The following is a 13,302-nucleotide window of genomic DNA, read 5'->3' as shown; positions in this document are numbered from 1 at the left end:
TCCAACAATATAATTAGTAGTTACGGTTTACAAATTATATTTTTTACTAGCATCTCGAGTCTCGAGTTTTTGAGGGTCAATTTTTAATGTCTGATGTGCCATTTTTTCCACGTGGAGTCAACTTGGAAATCGAGTCTCTAAGACTTGATTTACAAGCCAAAAAAAAATAAATCTAAGTCTTTTACCATCCATTCCCTGAAATACACAACAACCACCAAAACCCACATTTTGCCTATCCCACGTCAAAATCCATCCACCACCATTGGGAAGATCACGACTGAGCAGAACCCACCATACACAAAAAACAAAAAAAAGAACCAATGCCCCCAAATCCACGGCTGCTTGGGTCGCGCAACCTGGGCACGCAGCGGCCTGGGTCGCACGGACTTGGGTCATACGAACCTGGGGCGCGGCGGCCTGGGTCGCGCAACTTGGGCACAGCAGCCTAGGTCAGCGTGGATCGGCGGCGATGGGTCTGTGGCAGCTGGGCTTGTGCAAATCAGTGTAGAGGAGGAAGAAAGAAGCTGATGGAGAGGTAGTGAGGAAAAAAGAAGCTGATGGAGAGGTAGTGAGAAGAGAGACATGATGACCAGATGTGAAACGCAGAAAAAATAAGGAGAAAGAATAGATATAAGATATAAATCGAGTCTTAGAGACTCGATTTCCAACTAGACGCCTCTTGGAAAATATGCTACATCAGACGGCATTAGACCATAAAAATCGACCTTCAAAGACTCGATTTATAGGCCCAAAATCTGCTAGTAAAAAATATAGTTTGTAAACAGTAACTGCTAACTATATAGTTGGAAAGTAATGGCTAATTTGCTATTTTCGCCGTTCTAGAAGTGGATAAACTCGTTCACATAGGAGGAAGCCGACGGTCCCAATGAACTTGTCAGCTCCACTTGTGCATTCATAGAGATGAAAACGATGATATCATAGGCCGATGACTCTACACCCGACAACTCCACATCCAACGACATCTATATAAGACGACAAGAACGCCTAGACGGGATAAGAGGCAGACGGAAGGAAGCTGACGGGGAGAAAGAAACCTATGACGGGTCTAACGTGGCCTTGCTTGGCCTCCACAAATGGATATATAAGGAAACATCTTGTGTCTCACGGTTAACCCTAACCAAGAGGATCCCTATAAGGAAATGATCCAGCAAGATACACCTATTAATGAGGATCTTCCCTAAAAGGAAAGACCCTCTCCACCAAGAAACGAATGTCAGCTCTATACTATTAAAAAAACCCCCAAACCCTCACAAACCAAGGTACATATAATTTTACCCTAACTCTGGCACTCTAAAGTTGTGAAAAGTTCTCTAACTTAACATTCGGAGAGTATTTGGCTAGTACCACACTGGTACTCTCTGTAGGGTCTTCTTCTTTTTTTTTTTTTTTTGCGCAGGTCTTGTCTCGAGTACGTGAGGACCGTGTGACTTACTGACGATTTTCGGCATCATCAAGCCCCTTGTCTTCTTAGACTCTCCTTAGGTACTCTCTCTCTCTCTCTCTCTCTCTCTCTCTCTCTCTCTCATTTTCTTTTGGTATTTGGGACAGAGCATTACCAAAATTGTATTTTACCGTCTACAAACACTAAAAGCAAGCATTACCCAAAGTTGTGATTGTAAAAAAATATAGCATTGTGCTATAGTAGCTTCTTACAAGAGAGCGTTCACATAAAAAAATATCTCATTTAACCATCTCAAAAGTTAATTTATCTATTATATCATACCATTTTACAATACACCCAACATCTCATATTTTATTTTTACATACAACACATTAAAATAAGGGGAGATTGCACTTTACCCACCTATGGTTTGGCCCCGTTTTAACAGTGCCCACCCATGGTTTAAAAGTTATCACTTAGCCTACTTGAGGTGGCCTCCGTTAGACCCCCGTTACCCTTCCCGTTAGAAAATCTCTTTTACTATATAAGCCAAAATTAGAACCCAAATAGAACCCTAAAAAGAGGAACGAGCTCTCTCCCTCTCTCTACCTTAGAATCCCTAAAAATCCCCAAACTCATAATCCCTTTCTCTCTTCACTTAGATTGCCAAAGTGAAATCTGAACACTTGCAAGCAAAGAGGTGTATTGAAGCTTGGGTTTTCCTCTATATCAGGTATGAAATGACTTTCTAAGGTTTACTATTGTTGTGTTTGTTCTTTTTCAATGTGTAATGATTGATGAAGGTGATTCAGATTAAAGGGTTTCTATCATAAAATTAGTGGTTTTTTTTAAATAATTTCTTGCTTTTATAGTTGACATTGATAACTATGGTCCCTAGGAATATTTTGGGTAGATGCACTTTAGGTTATCTGTGGTCCCATAGAGACAAATTGTTTAGTTGGTTGTGTTTCTTGTCTCCCCTAACCCCATGTTAAATGGTATTTTATGTTGCATGAAATTATTTTGTTTTTGTCAATGATTGATGCTCTCTGTGCATGTGTTGGTTATGTATTTAATTACTGTTGTTTGTGCATGTGTTTTAACTCCTGCAGATGGTTGCTGAAATAAGTTTTGATTTTATTATTCACCATATTGGGAATTTTGAGTGGAACCCTAGTTTAGAGTATGTAGGTGGTGAGCTATCTGTAATGGGTAATGTTGATCTAGATCTACTAAGTCATTTTGAGGTACAAGACATTTGTGCTGATGCTGGGGGACCCATTAACAGTAGGATTTATTATTTACAACCTAGTGGTGACTTAGAGCAAGGGTTAAGGTTAATTACTTCAAATGATGATGTGACCTACACGTGTGAACTACATGTTGAATGGCCAACAAATGAAATCACATTTTATGTAGAACCTAAAGTTGAACCAATTGCTATTGAAGAACCTATAATTGACACAGATCAACCAATTGAAGTAGACCAGCCATGGGAAACAAATGATGAAAATGATAAAGATGATGATACTGATTGTGAGGAGGTGACCAATATTGTCTCTATTAGATCATCTGTGGTTGACCAAAATAATGTTAGTGAAGAACCTGTTGAGGGTTTAAGGGATGGTTGTGTTGGTGGAGCTGTGGGTGACAATGTTGGGGGTGGGCAACCTGTTGGTTATGGAGAAGTGCATATGGATGACAATGCTACCCATGGACAAACTGTTGATAGTGAAGATGTTCATATGGATGAACCTGATTGGCTAGATGAAGGGTATGAAGGACCAGATTATCCTGATGATATATTTGGTGCTCTAAACAATGAGGTGCCCAATATGAGAGAGCATCAAAGAGATACTGAAAAGGTAAATGAGGGAGAGCATTTGAAGGAGCCAGTTACAGATAATGGGAAAAAACCAGAAGCTACTACCAGTCATCAAGCTCTTGATGATGATGATTAGGCTGAAGAAGCTCTCAATGATGATGACACTAGGAGCATTAACAGTTCTGAGGATGAGGATGAAAGGGTGAGATGTCCAGAATTCAATGAGAAGACTGGCATGAGTAACCCTCAGTTATGCAAGGGTATGAAGTTTCCAAATAGGAAGGTGTTTAGGGCTGCCTTGAGGGAATATGCAGTGCAAAAGCCTGTGGACATTAAGTTCAAGCTTAATGAAAAGACCAAAGTTTCTGTCCACTGCAAGTATGAATGTGGTTGGAGGATATATGCATCATAGATTTAAGGGGAGTTAACCTTCCAAATAAAGACCATGGTTCCAACTTGTACATGTGGGAGGAAATTCAAGCATAGTCAGTTCACTTCTACATATGTTGCTAGGAAGTACTTGGATGATTTCAACAAAAACCCTGATTAGGCAATTTCTGGTGTGAAGCATCAAGTTATGCAGGATGTGTCTGTGGACTTGAGCATAAATCAAGTGTACAGAGCTAAAAGATAGAGAGTTCATACTAGGTGATGAGAAGTTGTAGTATGGGAAGCTTAGGGACTATACTGAGATGATAAGAGTAACTGATGTGGGGAGTAAGGTGATTTTGCAAACTAAGATTACTGAACCTAACACACAACCCAAGTTCAAAAGGATATATGTAAGATACAATGCACAAAAAGTTGGATTCTTGAGGGGGTGCAAGCCACTTATAGGATTAGATGGTTGCTATTTAAGGGGCAAGTTTGGTGGGCATATATTATTAGCAACTGCAAGGGATGGGAATGTCAATATTTTCCCTATTGCATTAGGTGTAGTTGAGCAAGAAAACAAGGATTGTTGAGTGTGGTTTTTACAAACATTTGAAAATGATATTGGGAGGCCAGATGAGCTGAATTTGGTATTCATTTCAGATAGGCAGAAGGCAATACAATTCACTTGCTTTTTGAGATTTCGGTTTGTTCTTAGTCATTACATTTCTGCTTTTTGAAAGTTCTGTTTTTGTTCTTAGGCAAATGGTGTTCATTTTTTGTTCTTTGGATGTTTTTTTATTTTATTTTTGATAACCAGGGATTGATACCTGCCATGGAGATGTTGTTTTTAACAGTTGAACATAGAGTCTGTGTGAAGCATATTTACAGCAACTTTAAGTTAAACTTCAAGGGTTTAGAATTGAAGGCTACATTATGGAGGCGTGCTGCAGTAACAACAGTTAGGGAGTTTGAGAAGTGAATGCAAGATATGAAGGACTTGGATAAAGAAGCATGGGAGTATCTAGCAGACACCCAACCAACCCAATGGACCAAGTCACATTTCACTCCAAGGGCCATCTCTGATTGTTATGTGAACAATCTTAGTGAGTCATTTAATTCTGTGATACTAGATGCTAGGGATAAGCCTATCATTGCCATGCTAGAATGGATTAGGGTTAGGTTGATGACTAGAATGTACAGTAAGAGGACTAGGATTGAAAAGTTTACTAGTGACGTATGTCCAAACATAGTGCAAAAGCTTGAGTAGTTGAAAGTTAATTCTAAGTCATTTTTTGCTGTTCCATCATGTTTATTTATATATGAGGTTGATAATGAGTATGAGAGGCATGTGGTTAACCTTAATAGAAAGTGTTGTAGTTGTAGAGTTTGGGATTTGACAAGAATCCCATGTAAACATGGTGTTGCAGCAATCTATAAGAACTTGGAGAGGCCTGAGGATTATGTACATGCATGCTATAGAAAGGATGTCTATGTGGCTGCATACAAGAAGATAATTACCCCACTGCCTAGCCAAAATGAATGGATTAAAACCAACCAACTTGCCCATGTTGCTCCAATTGTGTACAAGCCTCTAGGCAGGCCACCAATGTTGGAATAACTGGTGAGACACCATGGCAAAGGAGACAAAGACTTGAGAGGCAAAAAAAAAATTGTAAGTAAAGCAAGAATGTATTTACTATGATAATTATATTACAAATCTATTTTTGATGCAAGACAATTCTTTTTGTAGGGACAAGAGGGACAAGGAACAAGCACTGACCAACCAAGTCAAGGTACAACTTCAACACCTCAGCCAGCCAACCAACCAGCCAGCCAGCCAGCAAGTCAGCCACATAGGCAAACACCAAGGAGGTTTCCAAGGCAACCACCCTGGTTTGCCAACTAGGTAGCCAACCAGCTAGCCAACATGTTAGCCACCTAGTCAACCACCAAGGAACTTTGCAAGGCCGCCACCCTGTTTTGCCAACTAGGCAACCAACCAAATAACTAATCAGCAAGCAAGGCAATCACCTAGATTTGCAAACAAGGCAGCCAACCAAGTAACCAATCAGCAAGCAACGCAGTCAACAAGATTAGCAAACAAGAAGGCCAACCAGGCAACCAACCAACAAGCAAGGCAACCACCTAGATCTACAAATAAGGCAGCCAACCAATAAGCAAAGCACCCACCTGGATCTGTAAACAAGGTAGTCAACCAGCAAGCAAGGTACCCACTTGGACCAGTAAACAATGCAGCCAAGTAGACAACCAGTCAAGAAACAAGTGGGGTATAAAAAAGCCAACCATCTATCAAGCAAGTCAACTAGTCAACCAGCCACAAAAGCAGCCACTGAGGTAGCCAACAGGTAAACCCTACACACAGCCAACTGAAACATCTACTTCAGCTTCAAGCAGACCACCACCATCTGTAGCAGATTCAAGCAGACCACCACCAAGTAGAGCACCCACAGCTCAATGGTTCTCATGCAGCCAGCCCATCTCTCATACTTCTAAGGAAACATGGGACACAAGAAAACCACTATCTCAGGTATATACACAAACACCACCCTTTATATTTACATAAAACCTTAGATTAGATCTTGATATGGAGTTGCTATGTATTTTGCAGCCTCCGAAAAGGTTGGTACCACCAAGGGTAGTTGGAAGCAGTCATCTGTTCTCATATGGAAGAGGTGGCTTAAGAGTTGATACATCTGGTACAATGTTCTAAACAGAAGATAGTATGCAAGACAAGGATAAGGATAAGGGCAACGACAGGGGCAAGGGCAAGGTCTTTGGGAAATGAAAATTGGAGAATGTGTTTACAGACACTTTACTTTTTTGTTATTATGCATGTCTGATAGTGGCATGTCACCACTTTTTTGTTATTATACATAACTTTCTACTGTAATGTTATTTTGTTTTTGTCTAAGTGGGGAAAGAATCACCTATTATTGAAGTCCTTTGGCATTATTTAGCCATTAATATTAGGTGGAGTCCACTTGTTTTGAACAATGCTTATTATATATGTATGGAATGGTACTCTTGCTTTAAAACATACTTATTTATGCTTTTTCATTTGATGTTAACAAAATCTTGTAGGGTGCATGTGCAATTTCCCCTTATATAAAGAAGAACAGATTGCATACCCTATTCAAAAACAAGGTAGCATGCTTTATTCAAGGCAGCATTACACATTACATAAACAAGGCAGCATGCTCTATTCAAATTAGAAGAACACATTACATAAAAAACACAAGTAAGGTAACATTACATAAACAACAACAGATTACAAAAAGAAGAACACATTACATAAAGAACACATTGCATACTCTATTCAAATAAACAACAACATTACATAATGCCAAATATATGGAATACACTTGTCAAAAGTGGTAGTACCCAAAATTATACAATAACTACAACAGCATGCCTTCAAGGCAGACTCAATGGCTTTATTCCAAATTCTTCCATCCTACCAGAAAACACAAAAAAATAGCAAAAAACCCCCATGACACAACAAATGCAAATTTGTACTTCTGTAACTTATCTTTAGCTATCCTCTCTCTCACCCTAGCTTTTTCTTCCCTTTGCTTGGCTACTTTTTCCCTCTTAATAGCTGTTTTTTCCCTATCACTAGCCTTATTTTCCTTTTCTTGTGCAACTCTTGCTTGATTCTTGTACGTACTGAATTTTGCAAGGACAATGGGTGCAACTTTAGACCCATACTTACATGTTTTGCCATCCAACCATCTAAAGTATTTACAAGTAGCTATAGGTTCATCATCCTACAAACAAAATCAAATTAGGGTTATTCATAAAGCCAACAAAACCAAAAAATTTAAAAAAATTTAAAAAATTGAAAAACCAACTGTTACTCACCACATCATAGTAGCAGCATTCATAAAACATTCTCCCAAAATTGTTCAAGGTCAAAGCAGTCTATTAGGTTATAAGAATTTGGGATCTAAATGTATTAGAACTTCAATGTGTAATGTTGGAAAACCATGATCAAAACTTAGAGTCTAGATATAGGCTGCTCAAAGTGTGTTTATGTGTAAAGTTGGAATCATGTAATTGCAAGAAATTACTATTCAATTTCTGCAAGGCTCAATTATTCGAAAATTAGACTCGATTGATCAAAGCTCGTGCAGATTGTTTTTCTGTAGAATTTTTCTAACTTAGCCCAAGCATGTTTGACGTGTAGGGGTTTTATGTTTTGTGTCTCATATAAAAAGAAAAACCCTAGCCACATTTTAAATGTTGTTGGTATGCTGTTTGTATGAATCTCTTGTGAAATCTAGAGGTGTTTACCTTCATATATACTTAGGGTTATCAAGATCAAGATTGATGGAGAACTTGGTGATCTCTTCAGTTGCTATTTCAAGAGCTTAAAGAAAAACACAAGTGGGTGTATTTGTGGCTGCTGTGAATCTAAGAAAGAAGTAGTCCGTGGACTCGGAGCTGTCACGTGATCATGATAGTAAGTTTTCTACTCGAGGTAGCATTAAGATGTTAGTGGTCTAAGTCCTTTTGTAAAACTTCAATTCTTTCATAGTGGATATGTTTTACCTTGAGGATAGCTAGGTTAGATCCTTCCCAGGTTTTTTTATCGGGTTGATTTTCCTGGATTATCATATCGTGTGTTCTTTATATTTCCGCACTGCTTTACATGATATGATTTGTTTCTGTTAACCTAGTTTTGAATAATTTATCTAAGTAATCACTTGGCTAAATAACTAGGTTAAACAACTTGTATTTTAAGGGGTTTAAAAACATACAAGTAGTATCAGAGCAGGTTAGCTCTAGTGTTTAGATCCTTTGATCTAAGAGTTGATCCTTGACCCCTGTTGTCATGGAACACGGTGACTCTCTTGTGATCCCCCTCACTTTGATGGAAACAATTATGCTTACTGGAAAGTAAGGATGAAAGTATTTCTGAAATCCATTGATAAGAGGGTTTGGAATTCCATTGAATACGGATGGGAGAAGCCGACTACTCCTGTAAGCGAGTGGCAAACTTCTTAGAAAGAAGCAAACGCTTTCAATAGCAAAGCCATGAATGCTATTTTTAATGTTGTTTCTATGGAGTAATTCAAGAGAATCTCAAATGTTGAGGTTGCTCATACTGCATGGAATATTCTCCAAACTGTGCATAAAGGCACAAAGACAATTAAGATCAATAAGTTGTAGCAGTTAACAACTATATTTAAAAGCATTAGGATGTCTGATGATGAAAATTTTGATGAATTCTATGCTAAGCTTAATGACATTGTTAATTCTACTTATAATTTGGGTGAAATTTATAATTAACCTAAAATTGTTAGGAAGATTCTTAGATCCTTGGCTGAGGATTTTAGACCCAAAGTAACTGCCATTACTGAGAGTAAGGATGTGGACTCCATCCCTGTTGATGAGCTTGTAGGATCTCCCATCCTATGAGCTAAACCTACCCAAGATAAACAAATCCAAATCAATGGCTCTAAAGTCAGTTGATGATGTTGATGAAAATGGATTTGATGATGAACTCTCTTTTACAGAGATTGCATATCTTGCCAAGAACTTTAGAAACTTTCTTAGGAACAATAACAGAAGGGCAAGAGGTAAAAACAATGTTTAACCTAGGAATTTTAAGAAGAATGAACCCACTAAAGTGAACAACACTGATAAATCTAAAGAGAAAGTAGGTCAAACCTTTAATAATTCTTTAGGTCAACAATGTTTTGGTTGTCAAAAGTATGGTCATGTGAAATCAGAATGTCCTACATTCTTGAGATCAAAGGGTAAGGCTATGGCTATAACCCTTAGTGATGATGAAGTTTCTGATCATGAGTCTGGTAGTGATTCGGATGAAAACTTCATTACTTTCACAGCTACTGCTGTAGTTGATGAAAGTGTTGTTGAAGAGAATCCTTCTGGTGGGGAACTCTTTGAATGTGCTGATTTGCAAGAAGCATACAATAAGTTATGCAAAGTTGCTGCAAAAGATGAAATGAATGTTGAAAAAGGTTTAAAGAAAATTACTTCTCTTGAACTTGATAAGAAAGATTTGTTGTTGAAATTGCTTGATGCTAGCACTTTAAGTGATAAAGTGAAGACTGAAAACATGATGTTGACTGACAAGATTAAGAAATTAGAACTAGAATTATCAGTTGCTAGAGAACAAACTAATAGGTTTGCTAGTTCTAAACTTGATCACATGTTAAGTGTTCAAAAGTCTTCCTTAGACAAAACTGGTCTAGGTTTTGTAGAAAGCATCTCTTTGTCTAAAACTCATTCCACAAATTTTGTTCCTTCTTCTTACACCTCTTAGGAAGATTAGGGTTGATCTTAAAGAGTCTAAACCTAAGAATCCTACCCTTTCTAAGGATAAGATGCATGATAGACCTTTGTGGGTTTGTCATTTTTGTGGAAAGACTGGACATATTCGTCCAAACTGTTTTAAGTTGCAAGCTGCAAAGTGAGCAAATAAGACAAAAGTACTTGTGCCTCAAGCACAAGATCCTATGGTACTTATTGGTGAGTTGGTAAAGGCATTAAACCTTTATTCCAATCCAGGAGTTGCTCATCATTCTAATCAAAATAATAACTCCAATGCTAAAGGTGCATCTAAAAGGTTTTGGATGCAAAAAGCTCAATCTAATTGAGACTTTCTTTCATGGTCCTTGTGCTTCATCTCTCTACTCTTTGTGACCATTCTTCTTTTATTGTTTTGTTATCTTTTTGTTTTTTTTAGGAATTGCATTACATAACATTCATGCATTTCATGTTAGGTTGTTTTTGTTTTTGTTTTTTTTGTTTTTTTTTTAAAGAAAAAAAAAGTATTTTGCATTAGTATTCTTGGACTTGAAATCAAGGCTGACCATATTATCTTTACATAACATGTTTATGTCCTTTGTTTGGCTTGGATGAGCTTATTTTATTGCATTTTACTAGTTTTGGCTATGTTATGCATGTTGTGTGGGAGTTGTTCAAAGTTTTTGATCACATGATCTTAATTTTGAAGTCACATGCTTCTGATTGTAAGGACTAAAAAATCCTAAGAGAAAGGCATAAATAACTATCTCACCACTGTTCACTAGTAAATCATGAACACCTTAATGCATATCATATGATTTTGTGCTTGAGAAAGTGTAGCACATGCACAAAAAGAACATAAGGTATAGCCTCAATTATAATGAATTCAAAAAAAGGAAAATTGGTGTGTACATTATTGGGCTATAGTACATTCAAATTGAAATAAAAATTGGTGTGTACATTACGAGGCTAATCAAGAAACTTACATGATTACAAGCTTGTTTTCTAGGAGATGTGGGAGTTATATGATGTAACTCTTTAGGTGATAGTCACTTTCAAATTCATGTGATGAATTCTGTAGAAAATGTGATTGATTTCTATTTACTTATCACCTCACATGTATCTCATGCTTTTGCTAGTTGCACACACTACACAAGTTATTCTTTGCTAAATTTTGTACATAAGATTGTGTGTATGATCTTGTTGTGGCCATCCAAGATTAAATGTGTCCGGATTCTAATGCAAAATATGTTTAATGGTTGTGTTTTGAGGAAAAACTTGGTTGAAAATTTTGTCTTTGGAAGATCCAGGTTGAATTCAAGTGTTTTTTAAAAATGTTTCATTTCATACTCATGCATTTCATTCATAAAATAATGTGCTTTGAGGTGTTTCTACATTAAACTGCTCTGTTTTTCAAAAATCTGATTTTTCCAAATTTTCAATTGATCGAGCCTAATGCTCATCGATCAAAAAGGCGATAAATTTTAAGGTTTGAATCTGCCTGGCTCGATTGCTGTTGGACTGATCGAAAATTATTTTCGATGATCGAATGTAATTTTAGACCAATTGAAAATCGTTCAGTGAGTTTTTTTAAATGGCTTTTCTCTCTCGTGTTCTTCACACTTTTCATATCTTTCCAAAAGGTCTCTCACTGTTCTTGCTCAACTGATCCAATCTGAGCCTCTTTTGTCGTTTTCTTCCTAATTTTTCTCAAGTATCTTTGTCTTCTTATTAAGGTAAGACCTTTTTACCCCTTCTTTTTCAGTTTATTCACAATTTTCATGCATTTTCATTGAAAATTTCGAACATAGGGATTTGGGATTTTTGTTCAATTCAGTTGATTTTAATCAATTTTGTTATATGGGTTTTTGTCCTTGGATGTTATTAACATTCCCATGCATTGATTTGATTAATTTTGTGTTTTGGGAAAAATTGAAATTTCTAGGGCTTGAAACTACATGAAATTCCCATTCATGTCATGCATCATATAGATTGTTGTTTGTTTCTCTCTAACCTTGTCTAATGCAGTTTGCACTTGGTTTTTTTTTTTTTTTTTTGGTTTCTGTTGTGTCTTTCCTTTTCAACCTTAGAATCATGGTTAGGAAGACTAGGGCAAACAGGAAATCCACCTCCACCTCTACCCCAGCCTTCGATAGTGAGCATTTTAGGGTTGAGAAAAATCAAGAAACCTATGAAAAACTTAACATTTTTAGGTTTATTTGGGCTGAGAGAAAGGTGCTTTTAGATAAGCTTGATGGGGAGATTAGGAGAAACTTTGAGTGTAGGGGTTGGTTGTCTCTTATGGATATAGAGTACCCTCCTCCGGCTGCCTTGATAAGAGAGTTCTACTTGAACCTCTCTGTCCACTTCGATGCCTCCAACGCTTACTATGTGAGTAGTTGGATAAGGGGTGAAGAGTATATCATTACTCCTTTAGTAGTGGCCTCTGCTCTTGGGGTACCTTTGGTACGATAGCCAATCTACCCTTATTCTGAGAGCCATCCTCTTGATGACATTATGTCATATCTCACCGACACTTCCATTCAGTGGGGTATTGATCCTCGTATCACCTCACATGAGCTTACTAAGATTCATTATTTGTTTTTCCAGATTTCATGTCATTCTATTTGGCCTATCTCTCACTTGCACACCATTCCTCTTGAGCGTTGTGCATTTTTGTATGTCCTCTGAGCCCATACACATTATAGCTCTCATAGGTGCCACCTTCCCCCATGGAAGGCACAAAGCATGGCAAAGCCTAGATCTAGAGAGGCTAACATGTAGATAAAGGATAGAAGCAAACAAGCAAACATAGACATGCAAAGGAAATTATCCAAACCCTTTAATATAGGCCAAGGTGTATGGATGTATGCCTAGACCACAGGATCTAGATCGACAGCTTACCAGAAGGGCTAAAACACAAGAAAGAGATATATATATATATATATATATATATATATATATATATATATATATATAAAGGGACAAAATGGGCTAAAGCAGCACATGGCATAGCAATCAACATAGATCTAAGCACACAAGCATGGCACGAAGCACATAAACACATAAATCGAAGCATAAGAACATAGATCTAAACACTAATATGTAGATCTAAGCATAAACATAGCAAGGAGCCTAAAATCATGTGGATCTTAGCGTAAACATTAAATTTAGACATATCCTAGCCCAAGAAGGCTAGGCCAACAACATCAAAGCGATAAATCATGGCATAAGCAAGGAAACATGCTAGAAAAACTATAAAGACATGCTAGGAAGCAAGAACATGCTAGGAAAAGCAATAAAGCATATTATTAAGCAACAAGAAGCTAGGAAAATATATAAAGAGAAAAGGGTGTGGATTGTAGCTAAAAAGCTACATCCACACCCCTAAACCTCAAATCCA

This window comes from Castanea sativa, chromosome 1 (assembly GCF_040712315.1).
Source record: "Castanea sativa cultivar Marrone di Chiusa Pesio chromosome 1, ASM4071231v1".
NCBI classification, from domain to species: Eukaryota; Viridiplantae; Streptophyta; class Magnoliopsida; order Fagales; family Fagaceae; genus Castanea; species Castanea sativa.
This window is presented reverse-complemented; position numbering follows the sequence as displayed.